Here is a 6,000-nt window from a genome sequence, read left to right as displayed (position 1 = left end):
ATTCTTTTCATAGTGCTGTTTGATAGGGAGTAAATAAAGAGAAACCAATTTCAACAAATGGAAATCATCACCATCTATCAAGTTGTTGGGAGTCTTTCCAAGCATCTGGTGGTGTTTTCCACTAGGGAAAGTGAAGTATCTAAAGCACCAACCTGTTCATAAAGGCAGTATAGAAGGAGTTCATATCTGAATTAATTGATCAGAATAGAGGTCTCCTCAACTTAGGTACGCATAAAGGAATCAGTGAATTTTGTGTTTATGAGAGAGTGAAAATAATTCCAAATACAAATTTTCAAAGGTGAAGTAATTACGTTAGATACTTAAGAACTTTCATGCACAGATCCAGGAAGTTAGGGTTACTTTGGAAGTAATTTCTCTGCATGCTGATGTAACCTTTTTACTGGAAAGTACTTTTCTTCTCAAGAAATTTAAGAATTAAATGTCCTCTTCTCACACACGGTCATATGTGCCTTAACTCAAATGAACGTGGTTAGATATGAGCAGAGTAAGATGAGACAGGAAAGAGGCTGATGTGCTGAGGAGGGAGGATTTATTCAGTGCCTCTTGGAGTTTGGTTCCATTAGCTCTAGAGGCTGGGACTCCAGGTGTGATTAAAGGAGGGAAAAGTCTGCAGACTAAGTCTGCACATGAGCAGTTTTCTCTTCTCTGAGGATTACCACCAACCGTGCTCTTTGAAGGCATACCTTGTGGCCCCTTAATGTCCCTTCGGCAGATTTTAGACCCAGTCTCCCTTTGCTGGCACCGTGGTCTCTGTAGGTGGATGCCTGGCGTGTGTCCCTCTGGCTCTCTCTGTCCCTGAGGACCCCTTCCCCTGGTGGCTGGTCCTCTACTCCGAGCTCCTTTGCGGCACCTAAGAACCTGAGGAGTTAGAGTGACAGTCTTCTCCTGTCCTTTTCTTCCCAGGCACTAATCTACTACAATAAAGCCCCTTTTTTGCTCACTGAACAAGTTACTTGATGTAATCTTAAAATGGAGTCTTCCCTGGTGGCTCAGTGGTCAAGAACCTGCCTGCTAATGCAGGAGACATGGGTTTGATCCTGGGTTGGAAAAATCCCCTGGAGAAGGAAATGGCAGCCCACTCCAGTATTCTTGCCTGGAAAATCCCATGGACAGAAGAGCCTGGTGGGCTACTGTCCTCGGGACTACAGTTGCAAAGAGTTGGCCACAGTGACTAAGCTACCGTCACCACCACCACCACCATCAAGTCTCCTGCATTTGGGAATAACCAGCTAAGAAGTAAACCCCAGTTTCCATATTTCTGCATCCCTGTTCCCGAGGACCCCCAGGTTTTCCCAGGAAGTTTCTCACCACACTCAGCCAGCACCCAGCTGGGGAGCAAGAGCCGGGCTTCCTTTCTTGCTGGCACTCACACCTATATGGGGCGGGGGGATTGGGCTTTCCCCCTTCACGTGATACTAGAGGCAGTGGGATAAATCCCACAGGGACACCACAGTCCCCCATAAGGCCGATGATGGCCACTCTCCTGCCTCTCCTCGGACCTCTTAGAGGAGACCTGCCTGGGGTGAGGAGGGGGGCCAAAAGTAGATGGTGGTTAGTTGCAATAGAGTGTGGGCTAAGAGATGGATGTCTAGCTTTTCTTGTGGGCTCTCTTGAGAATGTGTCTTCTTTGTCTATGGCTCTGTGGTTTAATAGTCAAGGCATGTCCCATTAAGCATCAGATCACATTTACATTTGGAACTAAGTTGATTGGCGCTAAGGGGATAGAGAAGGGGCACATTGATTTAATCATTCATGCCTTCTTTTATCTGAATATTTATCTAGAGTAACTGTTGCCCCTGGCACTCTTCCAGGCACTAGAGAGATGGATTTGCAGATCCTCCAGAAGTTAGTTTGATGGAAGAGTAATTACCAAATGGAGTATTACGTCACATTATGGATCATGTGGGATTCTCTCGGGGAGTGTGGGAGAGGCCACTAACCCAGGCTAGAGGCTGGGGAGGGTCAAAGGATGCCAGGAATACCAGGTAAAGGGGAGTCGGGACAGGTATTGTAGCAGTGAGAGCATGAGCCAGCACCCAGAGGTCCCGTAGGACGCAGACTAGCCCGGCATGGAGTGTGAACAGCAGTGGCTGGTTCTACCTGGCAGGTGAACAGGGTGAAGCCTGGGCCCTTGCATGTCTCTCAAAAGAATCTGAACTTTCTGTGGAGGGCACAGAGAAAGCCATAAAGGATTTAAGGCCAGGAATAGTATAATCGCATTTGTGTTTTAGAAAGTGGACTAGCAGCGCTGTGGGTGGTAAATTCTGCAGGGTCCAAGCTACAGACAGGCAAGTCAGTTGCAATGACTCTGAAGACAAAGGAGACTATCCTGAACTAAAGATTTCCTCATCAGTGAGGCCTGAGATCTCTTCATCAAGTGACAAACTGGTCTGGAGATATACTGAGGCTGGACCCTGAGAATGAAGCTGTGTTTGTGTGTCTGCACTCAGTCTTGTCCCACTCTTCTCAGCCCCATGGGACTGTAGCCCACCGGGCTCTTCTGTCCATGGGATTCTCTAGGCAAGAATACTGGAGTGGGTTGCCATTTCCTCCTTGAGGGGGTCTTCTCAACCCAGGGGTCACACGCACATCTCTGGCATCTCCTGCATTGGCAGGCTGGTTCTTTACCACTAGCGCCACCTGGGAAGGGCTATTTGTGTACAAATCACAAATCCACACAACTAGGAAATGACACTTGCATAAACTCACACATCTTATTTATTTGGTATTTTCTCTATGTGGTTCTCAGAAATCTCAGAGACACCCGACTGAGATGTTTCATATCAGGTAAATGGAAACGTGATTTCAAAGCTGTGGTTTTAGGTTTATAAAAGCAACCAAGGTCAGCGCTGTGAAACACACAGTGGAGGTCAGGCTTGGGAGTTTTAACCTCACCGCTGAGCCACAAGATTAGCTATTAATCCTGTTCCACCCACTCCTCCAATCAAGGGAGAAGGCTGCTCTCTGAAATGATAGGCTTCTGAAGCCGACTGTACATTTACCGGAATTTGCCTGGGTTATGGCTCCTGTCCCTTAAGGCCACTAGGTGACACTGTGGAACATAGTCGTTGCATTCTGCTATTATCTCAGGCTGGAAAAGGAATGCAAATGCTGAAGCTGAAGCTCCAGTACTGTGGTCACCTGATGGGAAGAGCTGACTGATTGGAAAAGACCCTGGTGCTGGGAAAACTTGAGGGCAGGAGAAGAAAGGGGTGACAGAGGACGAGATGGTTAGATAGCATCACCGACTCAATGGATACGAATTTGAACGAGCTCCGGGAGATAGTGGAGGACAGAGGAGCCTGGTGTGCTGCAGTCCATGGAGTTGGAAAGAGTCGGCAACAACCTCCCTTCCCCAAAGAAGAGTTTTCCCCAAGGAAAAGTTACTTGCTTGTCAACCATTCTCCCAATTCAGTTATTTCCTGCTAGGTAGGATAGCTGTGTTCAAAAACAGAAAAGTTGTTAGAAATGTTTGCTATGTAAAAGATGAATTTCTGTGTCATACTCTTAGAATACAGCAGCCATCTCCAAATTATCTGGTTCTGTAAAAATGGATGCTTGTGTAGGAAGTTTCCTCGACTGGAGCGATTCCTGCAGTAATAATCTTCACCTGCTCTGGCATCAATAAAAGAACTGTTTTTGCTGTTTACACTGGCTCCTGGCTTTGCGCGTGGATTTGCTGCCCTGGGGTTTGTTTTTTCCTTTCCTTCTGATAGCACGGTATTGGTGTTTTCTCCCACCACAGTATCAGTGCCCCATGTAGTTAATAGTTTTCCCCTTTTCTCATCTTTCCAACTTCTTGTCCTGCTGTCTTGAGTAGTTCTATATCTACCTACTTCTTTATCTATTCATTTATGCACACTCTAAAGATTTGTGGTTGCATGGTTATTCTCATGAGAAAAGACATTGTGCAGCTGGAAACAGACATTTCTATGCCTTCTCCCCTAAGGGACACACAACTGATTACATCTTTTTACAGTTTTTCTAATTGTCTCATCTTTCTGGACTTGATGAAACAAACATACACTTCTCTTTTCCGTTGTTGTTTTTGCTTGTGTGTGTGTGTGTGTGTGTGTGTGTGTGTGTTTGTTGTTGTTGATTTGTTTTAGTTTGTCTCTATGACTTCAGCAGATTGAATTTCTTTTTCTCATCATTGAAACTCAAATTTTACTTTTACTGTAAATGTACATCCTTGCCTTGATTTAGCATCAAATCAACTTGGCATTCCTAGGATATTTCCCCTCCAGTTTCTCCTTTAGAAAAGATTGTATTCGTTGCTTTGCCAAATTGAACAGTTATAGATTTCTGATTTAAAGATCAGTAGAATCCCAGGGACGGGGGAGCCTGGTGGGCTACCGTCTATAGAATTGAACAGAGTCAGGCACGACTGAAGTGATTTAGCAGCAGCAGCAGCAGCAGCAGAACAACAAAAAAGTGAATCCCTATCCAGCTCCATCTGAGCTGTGAAGAAAGAATACTGTTTTGGTCACTTGAAGATTGATGCCTGACTCCACTGGCCCCAGAGGATATCACAAGGGCCACATGTGGGTCTGTCAGCAGTTGTCTGTGGCCCATGGAGCTGGCAAGGAACCATCAGTGGCCAGACTCAAAGAGTATCTTTCTTCAAGTCATTGACAAATAGAGCAGCCTCTGTCAGAGCTGACCCCAACCCCACCCCACACCCTCCACCGAGGGAATCTATGGGAAGGTTGGTTCATGTCCCATTAGCTGTCTGGGGTTTCTCTTTTCCCTCAAGGCTCTAGCCCCCGTGACAGCTCCATGCTTTGAACACTGGCTTTTCTGTTTTGCTTAAAAGATGTGAAAACTTCATGACAAAATGTTCAAAACGGATCCCTGGAGGTAGTCAAAATGTAAGCAAGTTTTAGAAAGTTCTTCTAGTAGTGGTTTGGAAGATGGCTTTTGGAATGGCAGATTTCTGAAAGCTCAGAAAGGACTCAGAGCATCAAAGTGTTGCATCATTAGATCATGTCCTATTTTTTATCATTTATTTTTTTATTTTTAGCAAAGCTGCACAAGAATATGTGATTCCACATGGTTTGTGATGAAAATAGCCTCTATTGCTTTATTCTTTTTTTAAAAAGTGATTTATTTTATTTAAATATAGTTGATTTATGATGTTTCAGGTGTACAGAAAGTGGTCAATTTTATATGTATGTATACATCCTATATATATGTTCTTTTTCATGTTCTTTTCCATTATAGTTTATTGCACAACATTGAATATAGTTCCCTGAGCTATATAGGAAGTCTTTGTTGTTTATCTATTTTATATATAGTAGTATGTATCTGCTAATCCCAAACTCCTAATTAATCCCTCCCACCATAAATTTGTTCTCTATGTCTGTGAGTCTATTTCTGCTTTGTAAATATGTTCACCTGTATCATTTAAAAATGTTGGTGTCATTCTTGATGCTTTTCTCTCTCCCACATGCCACAACCAAATGATTAGGAGATACTGTTGCTCCTACCTTCAGTATAGATCTAGAGACTCACCACTTCTCAGTACTCTCATGACCGCTCTACTACCATTGTGGTCTAAGCCACCATCATTTCTCCTCAGTTACTGTGGTAGCTCTTCACGGGTCTCTATGCTTCTTCCCTTACTACTAGCACCACTTGCCCCCAACCCTTGCCACCCATAGCCTGTTCTCAACCCAGCTGTAAGTCATGCTTTAAAATTAGAAATCAGAATATGTCAGTCCCTACTTAAAATCTTGCAGTAGCTCCTATCTCACTTGGAATGAAAACCTGAATTCTTACAGTGGCTCACAAGCTCCACATGATCAGAACCTTTCTGACTTCATCTCTTACTTCTTTCCCCTTGGTCACTGCCTTCCAGCCACACACTCTCCCTATTGTTCCTCAAACACTCCAGGAATAACCCACCTCAGGGTATTTTCTCCAGCTGGCCCCTCCTGGCATGCTCCTCCTTCAGAAATCTACATGTTCAACTCCTTC

The sequence above is a fragment of the Odocoileus virginianus genome, chromosome 8, assembly GCF_023699985.2.
Source record: "Odocoileus virginianus isolate 20LAN1187 ecotype Illinois chromosome 8, Ovbor_1.2, whole genome shotgun sequence".
In the NCBI taxonomy this organism is placed as follows: domain Eukaryota; kingdom Metazoa; phylum Chordata; class Mammalia; order Artiodactyla; family Cervidae; genus Odocoileus; species Odocoileus virginianus.
Note: the sequence above shows the minus strand (reverse complement) of the source record.